Below are 20,949 nucleotides of genomic sequence, written 5' to 3'. Positions count from 1 at the left end.
GTCTTAATCATTTCTAAATACTTTTATTCATGATTTTATCAAGATACCGACTAAAGAGATATTTTTCTTATCGATAGTCAAATTTCATTTTTCAAAGCAACAAACTCATTCCAAAATAATATATCAACTTGATTTTTTTTGTAATTGTCAAAATACTTATAATGTTAGTACACAAATTTTAATTTTATTTATTTTTCTAATATTATTATCTTGTAATTTATATTCAAATATAAAATGGTCTTAATAACTCTCATCATAACAATACAACAGCTGTAAACATTAGTTGAACTAAGCTAGCTCTCAGTTCTGTGTATTCTGAATTCAAGATAATTTGGCAACGTTGCATGAACGAACAAGTGTGTTGATCAAAATGATCAATGTAGAGACATTAAAAATAGATGATATTTTTTTGGGTATAAACATAATATTTATAGTTAAGTGATAGCTGACCATGTTTTAAATATAACGAAAAAGACAGCAAGTTGCTACCTCATCCATGTCATTATATATGACATGTGAAATAGTGATCGACGAAGGTCGTCTATTCACACATGAGCCGCTAAATGTGGTCGGATATAAATATATATATATACTTATATATATTATTATATTATAGGTATTTATTAATCAAATCACTTTAAAACGTATTTTTTTAATAAATGATAATTAATTTCATGTCTCGTAATTCCATCATTGGATTTCTATTATACGTACGACACACAGATTGCACTTTTGGTTTTCTTTATCTCTCTGTGCTATTTTCTTTTCGTGGGAAATGTGATATTATTATAACAACATTACTTGGTGGTACGTAATGGTATTTTATCTACACTTGTTATTCAGTGATAAATAATAGCTTATAATAACGCCAGCGATTGCCGTCTGGTCCGCTCCGGAAATAGTGAGTTTGGAAATTTATATTCCAAATTCATAACATTAGGAATATTTACATTTCATAAAATATAATCGTAGTTTTTTGTTTTCTATGGGTACTTTATAAAGTTTACTATATAATGGAAACTCCGGTCGTAATAATAGCAAAGAAACTCCTAATAATATAAAGGAACAATATATACAAGTACGCGTACCTAAGGGGATAGACCAAGGTAATTTCGTGTTTTATCTCCTATATAATGTTGTAATACTTATGTGTACTTATAATATTTATTCAATTTACAGAGCAATCAAAAACATATTTTCTAGCTATAGTGTGTAGGTACAAAAGGAAATAAAAAATTCCATGTACCTACATATTATGCGTCACGGTAGTTTACCTAGTATTGTTTTACACAATGTCCTTTTTTTTCCTTAACTAGGTAATTTAAAATACATCTTCATGTGGTATCGTGGAGAACGTATCAGTAGAAAAACGAATGTAAGCAACTCTCTTTCGCAAATTAAGAGTTAATAATTGTTGTCCATCACATATATTCGACATTTTATTGACGAAATTAATTGTTTATCGAAATCGACGATTAGATGATTGATTACAAAATGATATCAAAAATAACATCCTAAAAATTGAGGGAACCTACCAGTAAATTTGTAAAATTTTAAATAAATTTAACATTAAAAAAATGAATAAATATTTAAGTATTTATAGGGCAAACAAAATGGAATACGACTTATAGTGGAGTGCAACCAAAGTGGGCCGCTTGTAAAATTATTGAATATAGGTGCACGTTGTCGGAGATGTAATAGTATATTGTTGAACAAATAGTATTTAATAATAGGTATCGTTTGGTGGTTTTCACTTTAACTATGATTACCTACTAATTCATTCTACTTTTTGATAATTCAATTACAATAATAACGGCTGAACCAATATCCAAATAAAAAAACTAGTTCAGATAATTTCGTAAAATAAACAAATAGAAATTTAATCGCCAGATAATTTAGAAGATATTCGGGTACTTCATACATGTGTGGATTATTTATTTACTTTCATCCATTTGATGCATAATTTATTATGATGGTAAAGGTTTCACGATGGAATGATTCATAAAAATTTATTATTGATACATGTAGTATGTACCGAATTTTATAGTATATGTAAGTAATTACATATTCACAAGAATACCTTAATACTTATTGAACATATTCTTCTTTGAAATATAATAGCATTATAAACCCTAGTGAGCTATTGTTATACCTACTTATAATATAGGCCAGATATCTGGAATGATACGTGATGAAAAATATCATCTCATACAACTTATCATATACAGAGATCTCTAGAAAAATGAAATCCAGACAGTTTACTTAGAATACTAAGAAAGATGGAGATCACTTTGACGAATACTAACTTTTGTAGAGGAGGCGACACTTAAAGAATAGAAAAGTATTCCAAACTGAATCACTAAATTCGAACCCTTAATTATCCAGTATCTGAGTTGCGACCCATAATCCTAACTTAGCAAAAGCAAAAAAACGCGCATTTTCAGTTAACTGCTGTACAAAGAACGCGTCATTTGGTATCAAACCTATATATTATCGGTACACAAGTTCACGGCGATAATGTATTCGTAGAACGGTATATGTACAATTTGCCGACCACGATTCTAATCCATAGGATAAATATGTTCTTGTTACGTTAAACACCCGTTGATAATGACATGTTATTGGGTACATTACTGTCTATTTTTAGTATTTAGTAAGATACATACGAGTACGATATAATATTATTATTTATTATACAACATTATAATAGTAAAATTTATTGTTAAATACATACCATTTATTTTAAGTATAGCAAATTGTACGCACCGTGTCTTGACTATTCATCTCTTCACACAATAACTACGTTTATAGAGTTTCGATTATTTTACAACGTTATGATCATAACACACATTGTACTATGCAGTGATTCCCAAGCGAGTTCCACGGAACCCTGGGGCTCAGAGAGAAGTTCCAGAGGCTCCTCGCAAATTCACATAAACTTAAAACGACACATTTTTAAACAATTAAGTATTTTGAAACATATTTGCTTCGTATAGACTTATAGAATCAAACGTATCGTTCCAGAGTTATACTTAGGAGAGGAGATTTTGTAGCAACAATGGACAAACGAATCCAAATTGAGAAATTGCTTAGTAAGTAATAAGCATTGTCACCAAACTAATCTATGGACTGTACTTTTTTTCTATAAAATTATTCAAAATCTGTACACTAACATAACAGTTACAGCGAAGTATTAAGATAACTCATGTACCGAAGTGCAGTTTTTTTTTTTTTAATATTCTTTTAAAAAAGTATAAATTAATTGTAATTTACTGCCAGTTACGTACCGTGCAAAGACGTATGTTGGTTATTTAGGGGAAGTGCATCATAAAATAAGGGATGAGAAAGTAAGGGAATAATGCGAGTATTTGAGGATATTTATATCAGAATATTAAAGATTTTATATGCATATATGTATTTGTTTAAATAGTCTTGCAGAAACAACAAAATGCAGAAGGTAATGATTTTTTTTTATGTACCATGATCGATCCTAAGAATATCATATGGAACTCTACAAAGTGGAAGTTGTCTCAACATTTTTTTAGTTTTTACGAAAAATGGATGTTATCCACTTGCAGAACCTATTAGGTCCACACTCTGGGTTACATACGTTAAAAATAATACGTTAATAACAACAAAAAAACAACAGTTTTTCCAAACACGAAATTCGAACGCGGGACCCTCGACATTATAAGCTGACGCGAAAATTCGAGGCTACCATACAAGTAGTAAGAGGCGTTAATTTAAGCTTATGGGTGGCACTTTGCTTAGTTATCCACTACGGATGTAGAAGTATATGTGGTTATTAATTACCCCCTGGACCTTAATGTGTCATCTGGGTAGATGTCCCCGAGATCTTACAAAATGTTTCAAGGGCTCCGCCAACCAAAAAAGGTTTAGAATTACTGAACTATGGAGTATATTATTTATGCATAAATGTCACATTCATTACAATCGAAAATTTGATTAATAATTATTTTATACATTCTTGCGGCACAAAACCTCGGGCACATCGCTAGCGTCATTGATATATAGAGTATATATAATATATATGATATAATGAGGACATCAATGACTAGCATGAACATATTTTGGCCTTGAGCAAACCATTACAATTTAACAATAAGCAACGCGAAATGCTTTCGATCGAATGAAAAGTTCAAATTTTAAATGATTTCGCGATCAAATTACGATCGAATCAACGAGCGCATCAATTTTTTTATACCAGCAGCTATCTAACAGTATATGAAAAACGTTTTGCATTGTAGGCACAAGACTAAAGATATTGAACTGATAAGGTAGAGCATTGGGTGGGTGAATTCCCTACTTCCCTACCTAAAGCGGATTTTAAAAAAACCTAATTGACGGTCCCTTACCAAAAAAACAACCTAATAATTACACACCTACAAAATTATCTAAAGAATGGCCAAAAATGGAACTACGAACTACCACAGGACGCCATTGTGCAAATGTCATTCGAACGTCAGATTTTGTCCAGTTACGAGTCTTGATTTCCGACAGTGGCTCCCCCATCCCATAGATAAGTTTGTAGGTCTGTAATGTATTTTTTTAAATATACCGTGATCTATTAAAATATGTGGTGGATCAGAACTTATCTTTTCAGTGGCCAATATATCAGCGGTTTTTTTACATAACTACCTACATATATAAAATGGAATTCAGATATATTTTTTAACTTTTTTTTTTTAAATTTAATTATTGTGTGTAACGTGATATATTTTTTTTCTTCGACCATGTCCGATCCTAATAGGATCATATGGGCCTCCGCAGAGTAGAAGTTTGTATTAACAGATTTTGTTTTTTACGAGAAGTGGATGCCAGCCACTTGCTCAACCTATTAGGTCCATACCCTGACTCACACCCAAATTGAAAAACAATATGTGTGCTTTCCAGACCCAGGATTTGAACCTGGGACCCACGGTGTTATAGTCCAACGCTTAAACCGCGAGGCTACCGTGGTTGATAACGCAATATTATGTAGGTATTATTTTGCAAGAAAAAATATTTTTTCTACCTAAGGCACTTTTAAGGATACTACATAGAGGCAGATGAAATCAGAATGTTTTTCGAAACTATTTAAAAAAAAAAAAACAAGAATTAATATTACTATTAATAAAGAATTTCGTCTATTATTTAAACAATAAACATTGTCATGATTGGCTTCAAGTTTAAATATATATTCCATGGATAAGTCTACATAAACCCCAAGTATGCCGAAAGACAAATTATGACTAATATACATGACAATATTACTTTCAGCAACCAATTTTCAAACTGAAATTTTCCAGACTAAAAAAACATATTCAGGCCTTGATAAGTCTTGGACCTGTTATATTCGCACTCCTGTCGGGAAAATTTCAGTACTGATGAATAGGTCACATAATCAGTAGACAGTGAGTAATTTGTGTATTTACCTTTTGGTGAGTGCACATAGTGCCTGACGATGTCGGGTTGCAAAAAAACGACTCAAATGGAATAGTACAGAACTTAAATCCATTAGAATTTAAATTCAAATTCCATCAAGTACCTTCGGTCGATAGTATTAATATATATAAGTTTATATTATGTATATTTATATATTACTAAACTTTTCTAATAAACCAAATCTTATATAAGATCTAAGATATTAATATAAAATCTGTCTTCGACGATTTTCCCCCATTATTCTCCCCTTCCATGTGCGTACACCCCAGATTGAAAACCTCTGCTATAATTAATGTATTTTCATATTATTTCTAAATGTATTTTGATTATCTATGAGATAAAAGGTGTTGACGCCAACATCTGACAACTCAAACGAAAACGATAAAATCCCCAAAGCGAATTCTTATCGGGAAACTATTAATCTATGATCTTTGAAAAAAAATATGGCAATACTTATGGCTATTTTAAAATAAATTTATTTCATATTATTTGATATCATTAATTATATAATAATTTTCGAGTCTTGACAGGATGAGAAAATTATTCAGATACTTATAGGTTATCATTTAGGTAGGCATATCCGTATCATTTGATTTGGTAAATTATCATAAAACATTGAATCAAATCTAGATATAAAATCATGCAGCTTTTTTTTTTAATTTGATAATATTCGAATCTAATTTACATTGAAATTGTACAAAATAATATAATATGCTATGACGAAAATTCTGAAATAGATACCTGCTAATATTTTTTAATTTATTATTTAAAATAATATTTTTTCAATCATAAGAATTTATAATAATATATGAATGTACAATCTTTTAAAAATTAATTTAAATTACTGTATTTGTGTCAAGATAGCAATGGATATCCCGTATATGTCCCGACAAAATCACCGATCCAAAACCGCCCAGATATTGCCGCCAAAACAATTTAGAAATGAGACAATTTTTATGTGTCCATATTATTTTATTTTAGATACACAAATTTGAAAAAAAAACATACCAATAAAGATATATAAAAATAAATATATAAAAATATAAATTATTTATAATTAAATTTCAATATTGTGTGCTAACCTTCTTAAATATTCTAAATTAGAAATACTACCATACAAAGACATTAACTCTCGCAGTCTTTCGTTTAATTGGACACTGCGCAATTGGTATTCTGAAACCTAACATTCTTATTTCTATTTTAATTTCAACGTGATCCTATTCTTTACTAAATTGTTTCAACAACTTATATACTGAAGGACGGACACTATCGGATTAAACACGTATTATCGGCATTTTTTTGTTTTTAGTACTAGTGTTAAAAGCTGATGATTTTAAGTTATTACTCTACTAACATCTGCAACGGATTAAATGTAAAATTACACTGATTATCGTACGTATCTAAATTTCAATTCGAAAAACTAAAAAAAGACTTGTTTTATATTATATTTTTATATTTTTTGCGGGCATTTTTGTCTAGGCGGATTTGTCCGGGCGGTATTGACGAGCACTGGTGGCAGCAATTTCCGGGTGGTTTTTTCGGAGTGCCTTAATTATTGTTTGCGAGAAACAATTTAGCCTATGAGTGACTTATCAAATACACATATCCTGGCTACATATTTATATTTTATGTTATTAATTGAGACAACTTTCCTACTAGTACCAACAATATATAATAAATATGACATTGCATTCGAATTAGGTATTAATGAATTAATTATTAGGTAATTACTACGAGATAACTCAATTATATTACCTACGTATCTAATTAATTGGAGAAAAATGTATTGTATCAAATCGGAATTATAAAGTTACTTATTAAATGAAACTAATGAAAAAAACATTGTTAGCTATATAGTACAAGAGTGGGCGTAGACACCTCCAAAATTTAATATTTTTATCTATCACTTTAACTAGTTTTTTTTAGAATGATTAATAACCATGTCCTTGCTTTTTCGTACAAGGTGGTTTGTTAGTAATTTTGAATAATGACAAACACACAGGCTTTGAGAAAAATACATATATATTGTGTCCTCACTGGGAATCGAAACCAGAAGTCTCGTGTGGAAGGCCAGCGCCTTACGCACTGCACCACGAGAGCCGCCAAATATTATATGTCTACAATTATTATCTTTATTACTGTTGCATTATGTACTTACTTTATCCACGATTTATTTTCTGATAGACATGAATTTTATACGGAAGTATATAATACTAATATAGGTACTGAGAAAATGCGTAATATGTAAGTATATATTATGTATATACATAAGCTCCCATGATGGCCTAGTGGTATCCGATACCCAGTTAATAATTAATTACATTAACTAGTTAATAATTAGTACCTAAACGTTAAAATAATATTTTTCAACGATGAACTATTTTTCAACAAATATTTTATTAAAATCTTTAAGCTTTAAACAAAGGAATGGCAAATTTCAACAAATATTACCTTTTTAGATACTATTAAACGATCACTTACTAAATAAACACTTTTAAATCACAGTAGCATATCACTTCAGATTATTTTTTTTTACAGCGTCCACAAAACCCTTATATTAAGACCCAATCACAACGAAAATGCGCGCGCGAAACAACAGATATTTATGTTTTATACAATAATTAATAACGAGAGATTGTTATTCTTGTGCATGTGTCTCACACCAGCATCCACAGCTGTCTAGTGAGACGGTGTTTTCAAACTGAACGTAGCCGACACAAATTCGTTTCTGATATCAATACCTGCAATACGTCTTTCCCACCAACTATTCGATAACATCATATTATTATTGTTCGCAACTGGTTCGCAAGCTGAATTACATTTATCAGTAATATAGTATCTAGGTATAGGTAGGCAGAGAACCAAAAACTGAACTAAAAGTCTTCAGAAGTACAACATTGCAGCGATCTCCAAACTTCGGGGTGCGCAGCAATATCCAACTGGTCAACATTGTTGTAATAATTCATATTTTACAAGGTTTTTATTAGGTCGTATTCTTATTTGTCCGGTGGTTGTTTGTCCGGTACAAATTTTGCAATCGATTTTTAATTAAATTCCCGACTAGCTAGACATTTGAAACTTTTAGAATATATCAGAACACGATGCCAATGCATTTTTTAATACTTTTAGCCATCTTTAAGTAGAATTAAAATCATTTTAAGTTAATTCTGTTTTGTATGAAAAGACGTCATTTCGGAAGAAATCCGTAATCCAATCCACTATTATAGTTGCTAGGAAATTATTAATATATACGTGCATTACTATGGAAATCAATATGAGTGTCAAAATGACATTTCAGTATTATTTCTATCAAATACAATTTTTTTGATTGTTTAAGCTAGTCAAGTCAAGTTTATATGATTCAACCTTAGATTATAGAAACGTTGTATATAAAAAGTTATTTTTATCTTGTAATAATAAATTATTTTAAGCAACATATAAACTCTCAAAAATTACGACTTGCCAGTGGTATAGTATTCCGTGAGTTACGGGTTCCAATCCCACATCTGGCATTTACATATTGTTTTTTTTTTCATGTGTATTTGGATCCAGAGTATGTAGGTACCCAATAATTTTAGTGAGAGGCCTCGTAAAAAAACTGTTAAGAAACCTCTTCTAAAAGTGGTCAGTTTCCACATCGGATTGAAGAACCAATGGAAAAAAATATGGTACTGTTCGGTTATCAGAAATACAGCAGAAAACACATTTTGAAAATAGCCGATAAACTGGATTATTTGTTAGGTTAACCTAACCAAACCTAACCTAACCTAATCCAACCTAAACTAACCCAAACTAACAAATAATCCAGTATATCGGGTGTTTTCAAAATGTGTGTTTCCGCTGTATTCCTGATAACCGAACAGTACCAAAAATATATATTGTTCTTATAGGTACGTATAATACCCATTTCTGAAACAAAAATTTCGAATTGTAGATATTTCCAACGTATAGGACTACCACTTTGAGGCCTGTGACATAATGCTTTGTTTGCATTGTTGTAGCAGTTTCCAAAGGAAGTGGTGCAACATTGTATTAATACAATGTTGCACCACTAATTAACATTAGATTTAGTGGCTGGGTATGCAGAGTGAAGTAAAAAATAGGTGTGTCTTCAAAACAAAACTTATGTTTGGTGTTGCTATTTTTAAACTGTTATTCATTTTATTTTATTATTAAACTAGTTGCAAGCTGACCTCGTATACCTGTTTTACTATTCGATCTAAACAATTTAAGCTTAGCATCGTATCATAAACATGATGTAGGTATATTATTAACTTATAATCCTTGCTGATTCATTTTGTAAAGCTTCTTTAAAAGTGGCCTCAGAGTAGATACAAGTTATAGAGTAGAAATTACATGTTTATACACTGCGACGAATTTCTATATCCCCACCTATTTCATTTTCAATCTGTATAATATTGACAGTCCGTTTCCAATAATATAGTTGAATGTCTCTACCAATGATGCACTTTTCCCATAATATTCCGAGAGTTTTGAATGTTTTACACTGCCCAATCCTTTTTTGCGGTCGAAAAAACACGACATATAGGTATACCTACATACTTGCACTAGGATATTCAAACTGAAAAGTGTTTTTCATTTTGAACTATTCTTTTTTTATTATATTTATCTTTCAACCAAAAATTAGGTTTATAGATTTCATTTTAGGTACACCCAAGATCCAGCACACAGAAAATAAATATATGGGTACCTATTTCAATATTTTAATATTAACGTTATTTTTTGGAAACAACCCATAATAATATTTGGAACATGGTGTACCTAATCATACATATTATAATCACTCTCAATCTCTATCACAAAAATATTCTCACGAGAGACCATAAATTAGCTGGTACCAACCTATAATGTCATTGTACCTATGTATTAAATTATTTTGACGGGCGACTGTATTTGACGATATATATTCTATTTGAAAGCAACAACCGTAAGTACTATTTTTTATTAAAACACATATTTTTGAAAATGTTGGTAGGTTTTTAATTTTTTTTTTAATTTTAAATATTTTTCTTCTTTAACAGACGAATCGTTAAAAATATTTTAAGAAATCATCAAATATATTATGTTATAAACAATAATTATGATATTATTTTAAAGGGTTTTCCAACTCATGGTACGAATTTCACAGTCCTGTCATAAGTTACCTGTCAAATATTTCGCGCGTATGTTTAGACATATCCTCAGTAATTTCAAAGTCTACTATTTATCGTTTCTCAACCGCACAACGCATAAAAACACTCATACTACGAAAATGGTAAATCTTCGACTATCGTACTGCAAAAATTAAGGTTAGAATTCGGTAAGTCATTGCCTAACTGAAGTGTGTTTTCGCAAACTGATTTTAAAAAAATTGAAAAAAATGATAGTATTTTAGATTTCCTGACACTTGTACATGTTTGTCCAGCTCGTTCGCCTGAAAACATTGCTGCTGTATGCGAAAGTGTGGTCAAAGAGTCAGAAATGTAGATTCCAAGAGGATCGCATCAATAGCCTCTCATACGGCTCTTTATGGCAAATTTTGGATAAAGAACTTTCACCTGCACCCGTATAAGCTCACGCAAGAACTAAAGTTAACCCATGGCATCATACATTCACCAATAGGTCATGGAAGTTCTTCGTGAGGTTTCATGATGCGCTACTATAAAAAATCACCATCAGAACGCAAGCGTCGAACCCGTGGCGTTTGGTTTTAACTAAGTACAAGTCGAGTAACGAGTCCACAAAAAAATTTTATTGAATTGAATGCTGTTCCACCATTCTTCGGTAGATGCTGTCTCTTGTGTCATAGTTTTCAAGTTTTAATAATAATAAATTCACATAATAGCTGCTGAAACAACCTCCTAGCTGGATCCTGTCTGAGGATGCTTTCATTGTGGGATTTGAATGGAGGTTAGCTTGGTACGTAGGTCCTTGAATCAACCGTTTATTTTTCAGTAAAAGTGAAGAAATCACAGGGTTTGTCACATCTCCACGATGAGTTGGTTAGGTACCTACTCGTACTTATATTATTTTATTTGGTATTTTTAACACAAAACATTAGGTATTTTCATAAAGAGGTGTCAATTAAATATGCTACACACGAAGTATACTATGCCATAAGGGATTATTTCTAGGGTTATGAGCCAACAGATTTCGGTTTGTTTACACGTTGGTCATTTTGTTAGTAATAATTGTTACTTCACAGCATTAGACTTGGCCCTTGTGATCTAGAGTGCGTAAAATATTATGCTTTTACTCGGAGCTCCGGGTTTGATTCCCGGTGAGATCAGAATATATTTATGTGGTTTTCTCACAGCCTGGGTGTTTATGTGATCGTTTCGCTTCTACCACTGTACAACTGTTTCACTACATTAGTGTCATTAGACCTCATGGCCTGTTGTAGCGCTAAAAATAATAAATATGTTTATTACATATGAGTCGCCTAGAGTCATAATTCACATTTTGCAATTTTGTCATTTTTGAGTGAAATATATTGAGTGATTCTTTATGCATTCATATATATAAAGAAAAATAGTTGGGTATCAAAAGTCACTTTAAATCAAGTGAAAATCGTTGACAAAAGTTGACTGTTGGTGTCATTATTCACATTTTTCAATGAATAATGTGAGTTCTGTCAACATAGCCTTTATATGCTCTGTGTCTGCATCCTTAGGAGTCTTATATTATAAATATATTTAAAAAAAAAAAAAATGTAAATCGACTCACTCACTCATTAATATTCAAGGGAGTTCAATACCGTTATTCTAATTACAAAAAACAGTGCTCTGGTGTTTTTTGCGATTATCTCAAAACACGATTTTTGGAAAATGTGAGTTATGAGTATGACTCTACGCAACTCATACACTTATAATAATTATATACTTATGATGTTTTTTTATTACTATAACAAACTAGATTTTTGCTGGCTTGACCGGTCATTCCAATGTCGCTCGGTTTCTCTGAATTATTCAGTAAATACTCGTCGGTTAAAGTGACTTTTTTCTAGGCACTGCTAGGTGGTGTGCAATTTTTGGAGTGAGAATAAATTACGTTTTTTGTTATTTATTTTCAATCTGGTATTTATTATTTTATTACTGATTTTTTTAGATTTCCGATGAGGAATTCAGGCATTAATTACAGGTTGTCTTATTTGATGTCACTGCCAAGCTTTTCAAGCCAAGTTTCAGTCAAGCTGTCAGTTGAACTGACTTGAAATTCAAAAATGAAGCGGCCTAATGAAACCGAAACGGAGACTAGACGGGACGGGTTTTCCATCAGTTACCGTTTCCGTTTTTAGAGTTGCCAGTTAAATCGACGTGTAAAATACTATTTTACCGTATTTTTCATACTACCTTTCTAATTTCAATTGAAATATTATTATTTCTTCAAATTTAGATACCTACTGCATTACTTTAAGTTATTATAAAAACAATAAGGATACAAATTACAAATATACATCGCCGTCTCCCAACTGAACTGTCAAACGAGACTGAACGAAAAACTAAACTGATCGTCTAAATTAGTGGTGCACAACCTATTTGAAAGAAGCGCCAATTTATCCATTTTTAATTTTTTTACGGGCCACAATGGGTAAAACTGTTGAAAAAATGATATATTATACTAGACGAGACATACATTTTGTAACTTCAAATTTAACATATGTATTTGCACGATAGTACTTAGTATATAAGAAATTAGAATTTTGTTGAATTCAAATACAAATTTGGTGATGAAATACTTGTTATTTTGGGCCGCAACAAATGAAGGTTTGTGCATCACTGGTCTAAATACACCGCCGTTTCAAAACTGAACGGCACAAAATGGAAACCTTGAATAAACGGACAACAAAACTAAGAAGGACCTTAAAATAACGTTACAGTCGTAAATTATTTTTTTTAGTTCTTCTAAACATGGGTGGGTTCATATTGAAATTCATTTTACCTCGCTGGATAATCTAATAACACAATATTATCTTAATCATAACTTGTATTCTCCATATTTTTTTCCATGAAACTGAAAAATATATATTATAATAATCATACACCTACTATTTTCTTCTGAAATACCTACTAATTATTGTTTTTACGCTTAGTACTATAGCCACATGATAGCCGATCGGATAACGTGTCGGCCCATAATTTCGTAGGTTGTCCCGGGTTCGAATCCCGGGTCAGGCAATAAAAAAACAACACATGTTGTGTTGTTTTTCAATCTGTGTTTAGACTCAGGGTTAGAGAACTTATTAGGAAACATATATTCTCGATTATATCTCGTAAAAATAAAAATAAATATGTCAATACAACCTCCACACTGTGGAGGCTCATATTATGATCTTCCTAGGATCGGACATGGTTTAAATAACTAACTAAATAGCAACACTGCTGTATTTTTTAATTAAAATGTATTTAATACTTTCTGCGTGTTAAATATACAAAACATTGACCTCTTCTTGGGATATCTTTTTCTTTTAAATTAGTACCATTAAAAGTTCTAATATTATGGATTGCAATGTCCTTGATAATTGATAGAATTCATTTGAGATGAATTTAAACAGTTTAACATAGGTAGGTATAATATAATACGATATATATCGGCGTAGGCGAGGAAACAAGTGATTTATTATTATTTAAATGTATTTGAAACCACTTCTAAAATGTAATTGACATTATCAATTTAAATTTTAGACTCTTTACGTTAAATTCATGATAATATGTTGCTATAAAACTATAAAATATGACAATGAATTCATTAGTGAAAATATTATTCATACTAGGTTTACGGTTAAAACTTAATCGGTTCCTCTTATATAGGCATACATTTTACTTTACGTTACCTTCTTAAGTACCTATATAGGTATGGATAAAAATATTTACCTATATTTAAAATTTAGATATAAGTAGGTACTGTATTTATAGGAAGTGATCTGTTGTTAATGCTTGGTGCATCGGTGCGCAATCACAAATTTCGGTAATATAACATGATATTTACAAATATTGCAAAAATACAATATGATGATAATTAACTATAAGTAAGTAACTGTACCAAATTTTAATTATCTATGTCATTATGTCACTCACTATATTATATCCATAATAATATGCTATTTTTAACGTGTTAGTACTCGTGATCGTTTCTCAAATAAAATTAATTCATAACATTACATTACCAAAATGAGTTCTTCTACATCTGCTTCCTTGCACCGCTACCCAGTGTGGTAAGGTCTTTAAATCTTACTGTAAATAACTATTGACACACACATAACCGCCAACCATCCGTTTGTTATGCTGAATCTTTTAAGGTTGTAATCCTAAAAAACTAAAAAATATATTTATAATTAATTATCAAAGCCAAAGACCAAGATTGAATAAAATATGTACAAAATAATATATATATTAGAATCATCATTTCATTCTTCTCAATTAACGAAAGTGTACATTTTAATGATAGGGTAGGGTGATTTTAAAAATAAAATTATAAAAAATAAACAATTTATTTTAAAATAACCTCCAACATAATTTGGTAATCGCCATGGCCCTAGGAACTAGAGAAACACATTTTAGCATACAGGTTCTCATACAACGATACCGGGATATTAATTTTAATCTATGTTTATGCTTCACTCATTTGAAAAAAAATCGATCAAGTACAACGTATATAATATGATAAAATGGTTGAATAGTTGGACTTTGACTAATTGAAAAAGTTTGTTATCAGTTTTAAAAAAGCCATCAGATTCAAAGACTGACATAAGGCTTCATGGCGTCCCCAATTATATATTATATATATTAGACTTATATACATTGAAATAATATTACGATAAAAATAAGTGGAGTCAATATGAAATACTTTCGATATGCGGATCATACAGTTCTCATTGTAGATGTAGACAGCCGAAAAGGTTTTCAAACACTCATTATTATAGAAACACGACACTTGCAACAAGTAGGTAAAGCACGAACTTGAATATACAACAAAATGATAATATAAATTATACTAAATTCGACAGGATATGTCGAATTTAATACAATTTATACTACGAGTATCTTGCAAATACTGACTCAATTAATAAATAGAATATAAAAATTTAAATCAACAATAATTTAAATTCAAATTCTTAAGTCAAAAATATAAACAAATCCCATGATGACAGAACGTGCGAAGAAAATGGAATGCCCTTGGATGAGGCACATTACATTTTTACTTGGGTTGCACGCTGGATGATTCAAATTTCAAATTTATTTATTTACAAATTATAAATTTAGGACGTTCACAATATAACATTTAAAAAAATCAAATGGTATTAACAGTATAAAGAACAAAAAAATATTATGCAGTATTATCAACAACGGCAAATCGCTGTACTAAAAGCGCAAGATAGGATGTTGTGAGGAACTGGGATCATTTGCTGAATACATCGTAGAATTTGACGGTGCCCTCTATAATGACAAAACTGACAGAAATGCGACGAGTTCAGATCCTCAAAGAATGGAAGATGATGAATCCTGCCAGGAAGAGCATGCTATAACAGGTATGAAAAGAGGGAAAGCTCCAGATGAAGATTGGCTAATAATTGACATCCTCAAGAGAGCCGGTAAAACGGTGAATTCAAATTAATTATTTTTTACATATTATAGTGAACTTTACAAATTATAAATTCAAGACAACATGGCAATTAAAAAACAAGAAATAGTTTTAAGCAGTATAAAGAGTAAATAGGTACAAAAATGATAACGTAAATAAATGGAAGTACACCGAATGAGCTAAGTGGAATCTATTTTAAGAACTTATAAAAAATGCCCAACTATACTCATCCTCACGTAGATGGAATATATCAACATCCGAAGCATTTTGGTTAAACAGAGTTAATTCCCTCTCAATTGGCATCACCAATTGGGAGGTTACTGTTACTGATTATACTAACAGATACCTACAACTCTTGTTGAAAACTTGAAGTTTGCAAAATATTGGTGCTCAAATGCTTGCTCTATATTAGACGGAAAGACAAAGTTGCGAATATCGAGGATGAAAAAGACCAAATAGAAATAATAAGATAAGTAAAACATAGAGATCTGGTAAATTTTTGATACATCATGTGGTATCCTGTGAGACTTTTGCATATAATTACTCAGAAGAAGTTTTCCGGTTAACTTGAAATGATAGAAGAATTACGTCCTGGCTTAAATATCTCAGAGACTAGTTTGATCTTATCATTACATCTTTGTTTAGAGCAAAAACATACAGAGAAAAAATAATGAAAATCATCGCTGACTTCGAGAATTTTGTTTATGAATTAATATTGTGTTCATTAAACTGATGTCCATTATGTGTGATAGCTTTTCATGAATTGTTTCATTTTATTTCGAATTAATTATTACATTATTAATAACTAGTCATGAATAATGTGCGAATACACAAATGCGTATAGGACATAGTATTACCAAATACAACCCTCACCATAAAAAAATGCCTCGAATGCCGTATCAGGAATTTAACATCGATGTCAAACAGCCATGAATAATGGTTCACCTTCCCTGATTTATGAAATAACATCATCACGACGCATTTCGACAGCGGCGAAAATGGCAAGTACCTGAGTCCAGCTACTAGGAAATGGTAACTTGCCGGGAGACAAACAAAAATTTACCGTAATTTGTTTCATCCCTTTGCACCCCCCCGCTGTCTCATCACCCATAGATCCGTCGTAGATAATTGAAAGCAGTACAAATTCTCCCGGGAGAGTGGAAGGTGTCTAGGACCACGCGTTCGGCGTGGCCCGGCCAGCTCCCCTCAACGCGAAGTGCAAAGCCACGCTTGTCTCAATATTATAATTCAATGAATCTCTTTCCCTGCTATCGTGTTAATAATAATTCATATAACCACCCTCAAAACGAATTGTGTGTTCGATAAAGTGTTTCGGTGTTGATCCCGGCAATGTGCCTAAACATTAACCCGCCTCCGTGTTAGCTTCGAATGAATTAAAAGTGTTACGGCAATGGCCAGTAATAATAACGTGTCTTCTCTGTTGTAATCTACAATGTAATCTATAATGTAATATCCGTCGATGTCTGTATAATTTAGTGTAAATAAATCCCGCCTGCGCAGGGCTGTTTAATCAAAAGATGTGTTTTATATAAATTAAACCCCGTGATGTCACACATCCCTCGATCAAAGTAATGCTCCAGAAGAAACCTGCCAGTCCACATGTGAGTCCCTCCATTCTTCTGGGTATTAATAGGTATATGTTTACTTTGTTATATTATTATGAGAAATATCGTTAACTCTTGCTAATTAACATCTCCATAATATTATGCTTTTTGATAATTTATTGGATTGAACGACATAGAATTTTTCATGGCGTAATGTTATAGTTTTTGAATGTACCTGTGTGTGATAAACACTTAGATGATCTTACTTGAAAAGTTTTTGATAAAAGTCATCGTATACGATTAGATCAACTAACAAATTTCCGGACTTATGGAAGGAAAGTCCATTGCATCATTAAATGTATTTATTGTTAGAACAACGATGTAAGGGAACCCAAGTTTGGGGCATCTGTTGCTCACCAATTTTGAGACAATATAATAATATTATGGTCTACTCAGTAGCACGGAGTATAACCTGTTTACGGGGCCACGTTAATAATTAATTCATTTTTTTATGTTTATCCTTCTCCTGACATTCACATTCATGACCTTTGAATGGTTTTAGTAAGCACCCTTCTTATTTAAATTCTTTGACTAAAAACCACCGCTTAAAGTGCATAAATAATATCATATTATTTCTGACAATTTTTTTTTATTTTAAATATGTATTAAAATAAAATTAATTGGTTCATTTGTTGTTTTCAATCAATACCTACTCATTTACATATTGTGTCCATCATAAAATCATATCCATTAACATGTTTTCAATAATAATCAAACTAGAGTTGCTTGATAGGTTTCTTAAATTAAAAAGAAACAAAAAATATCGTCTCTGTTCTGGCAGAACACACTAACTGGAGAGTACTAGTTTTGAGTAATTTGACTTTGAAGTTGTTAAAATGTTTGAAATGGTTCTATCATGTGAGTTTATTAAGTAATCATAAAAAGGATGACTTTAAAATAAAGACTGTTTATTTATTAAGAAGGTTTTCAGACGGCAATGTTTGAAATAAGGAACATTTTGGTATAACTAACTCAATATGTCATTTTTTCGAATTAGTGTCTTCTGCCAGAACAGTGACGATATATTCTAGACACAGTTGGTATACCTATAATTTTTTTTTGTTCTAGGCGTAAAAATGTTTTGGCAATAAATAGTAGTCGAACACCAATGAATGCAAATAAATTAAATTAACGTAGTATTAATGTCATCATTATCATCATCAGCCGGGGTCGATCTACTACTGCAGTGCTCCGCAACCTTTTCTCACTCACGGCACACCTCACGTAAAACAATTTATACACCAAAACATGGACCCCACATCCTGAAGGGGGACCCTTGGTCAGGATCTTTGGCGGGCCCCCTACCTATCGCTAAGGTTAAAAACATTTTGATACTCTAAAATAGGATTTTTCAAATGGTATTTGAGGTAAAATTAATGCTATTGACTGTATGTTTAGAGATTTTTTGTATTTATTAACAGGTACAACCACTTGGTTAGTTGTCGGGTTAACAATAATTATTTGTCAAATATTGACACAATAATAATAAATTGTATCCTACAATCGCATGTTTTTAAATATTAGTGCAGTAAGATAGCGCCGCCGGAGGCTTTTTTACTATTAGCGCAAATTTATAATTTGTGTTTATCTCATCTGGTTGACCTGCCACGCCGGCCGCCCCCTCGTGGGGGCTGTGCACCATAATTAAATTAAAATATGTTTTTTATTTGATAAATAATTTAATATAGGTACATAACACACGACGAAGAACTTTATGTGGTGTGTTGCTAAGTGTACATATTTCCACGGATTTGTATTATCAATATAAAAAGTAATTAATGTGATACCTGAGCTTATTTCAATGAACGTAAAAGTTTTATATATTTTGACTTGATATTTGAAAGAGCAACCCGAAGTTCTTGGTCAAGACCCTTCAAGCAAGACTGCTTATTATTTTTAATTATAACTTAAGTTGAAAACTTTTCTCAACTAGATTTATTGTTTCGTAGAAAATGGAGCTGAACTGCGATAACCTTGTCGGAAATCCGAGGAATGCGGAATCCAGAATCCAGAAAATAGCTAATGGAATACCGGCAAAGTTCAGTTTTTCAATTATTCAAAAAAATCCTGTCGAATTTATAGGGAAAGCGCTTCTATAATTTTTTTAGCATTGGTTGCAAAAGGGTTTCGAATCCAGTCGTATTGTTTGTACGAAAGTGATGATGAAACTTCTTTTGCAGCAAAGTTAAAATGCTTTTGAGACGGATCCAAAATTAATTACTTGTTTTTAATGGTGGTCTGGTAGGTCCTTTGGTATATTTTTGTAGATATCCTTGTTTTGACTCCTTCTAATTTATCAGAGCACGTCAATATATTTTCATTCTGACCTTGCATTGTTTTATTAAGTTCATGCAGGTGCTCAAATAATATATTATCAGTCATGTAAACAAATTTGGCTATTAAGTAAGTATTGCGCGGAGCACAGCACTACTGGATGAAGGCCTCCCATATCTCTCTTTACTCTTCTCGGTCCCTAGTTCTTTGCTGCCACGTAGGTATATCCACCAAACTTTATGAACACGTTTATCCAGCGGGTTTTAGGGCGTCCCTGTGGACGCTTTGTGCCCCTTGAGTACCACTGTATGACAGCATTTGTCCAGCGGTTATTACTCGCCGAGCGACATGTCTAGCCTATTGAAATTTCATCTACTTAGCGTCCTCTATCATATCGCGCACTCTTGTCTGCTTCGTTATATATTAGTTTCTTTTGTGGTCTTTACGCTTTATGGCCAACATGCACATTTCCTTGCCACATTGCGCTACTCGTAATTTTTGAATTTCTACTTCATTAAGAGTCCATGTTTTCCGGGTATACATGAGCGATGGTTACATACATGGGTTAAACACTTTACGCTTAAGATACAATGGGAGGTCACTTTTGAAGATACTATTCAAGTGCCCAAATTCACTCCATGCCAGTTGGGTTCTGCGGGCAATCTCGTCATATATACCACCATCAATTGAAATTTGTTGTCTAGGATTAGAGATAATTGTTGACTTACTCGATTTTAGTACCATTTTTGTTTTTTAATCTTGAATTTTTTTAAATCCTTTGTGAATCCCGGACAAAATTTGTGTTTTATTGTAAGTACATGTAGATAAAGTCAATAAATATCGTTATTTTTATTACGTGGAACTTATTAAAAAAATATGTTTTGCTTTCCAAACAGCATATTTTTGACAAAAGATATTCGTTGTTTATGGTAGGTATTTTAATACTGTTTATTAAATATGTTTATATATGTGGTGTTTTCACGATTTTAAAAAAACCTATTTATATAAAACTGTAGGGAATGTC

The 20,949-nt window shown here is 31.5% G+C and overlaps 1 protein-coding gene across 2 annotated transcripts in view; it reads right to left on the bottom strand.

Moving 5' to 3' along the window:
• LOC147068230 (very long chain fatty acid elongase AAEL008004-like) overlaps nucleotides 1–8,148 on the bottom strand; it is a 32,588-nt gene extending 24,440 nt beyond the window's left edge. Inside the window, exon 1 of one of the 2 annotated variants that reach the window (XM_085951939.1) lies at nucleotides 7,897–8,148. The gene's annotated coding sequence lies outside the window, so the exon portion shown is untranslated. The remainder of the gene's footprint in view (nucleotides 1–7,896) is intronic. The other variant, XM_085951940.1, reaches the window with a different exon arrangement.
• Between the last annotated feature and the right edge of the window lie 12,801 nt (nucleotides 8,149–20,949).

Source organism: Rhyacophila brunnea, unplaced genomic scaffold (assembly GCF_057557595.1).
Source record: "Rhyacophila brunnea isolate RB1 unplaced genomic scaffold, BYU_Rbru_1.0 scaffold_3, whole genome shotgun sequence".
NCBI classification, from domain to species: Eukaryota; Metazoa; Arthropoda; class Insecta; order Trichoptera; family Rhyacophilidae; genus Rhyacophila; species Rhyacophila brunnea.
The sequence above is the reverse complement of the archived record's forward strand: the minus strand, read 5'-3'. Positions and strand labels throughout refer to the sequence as shown.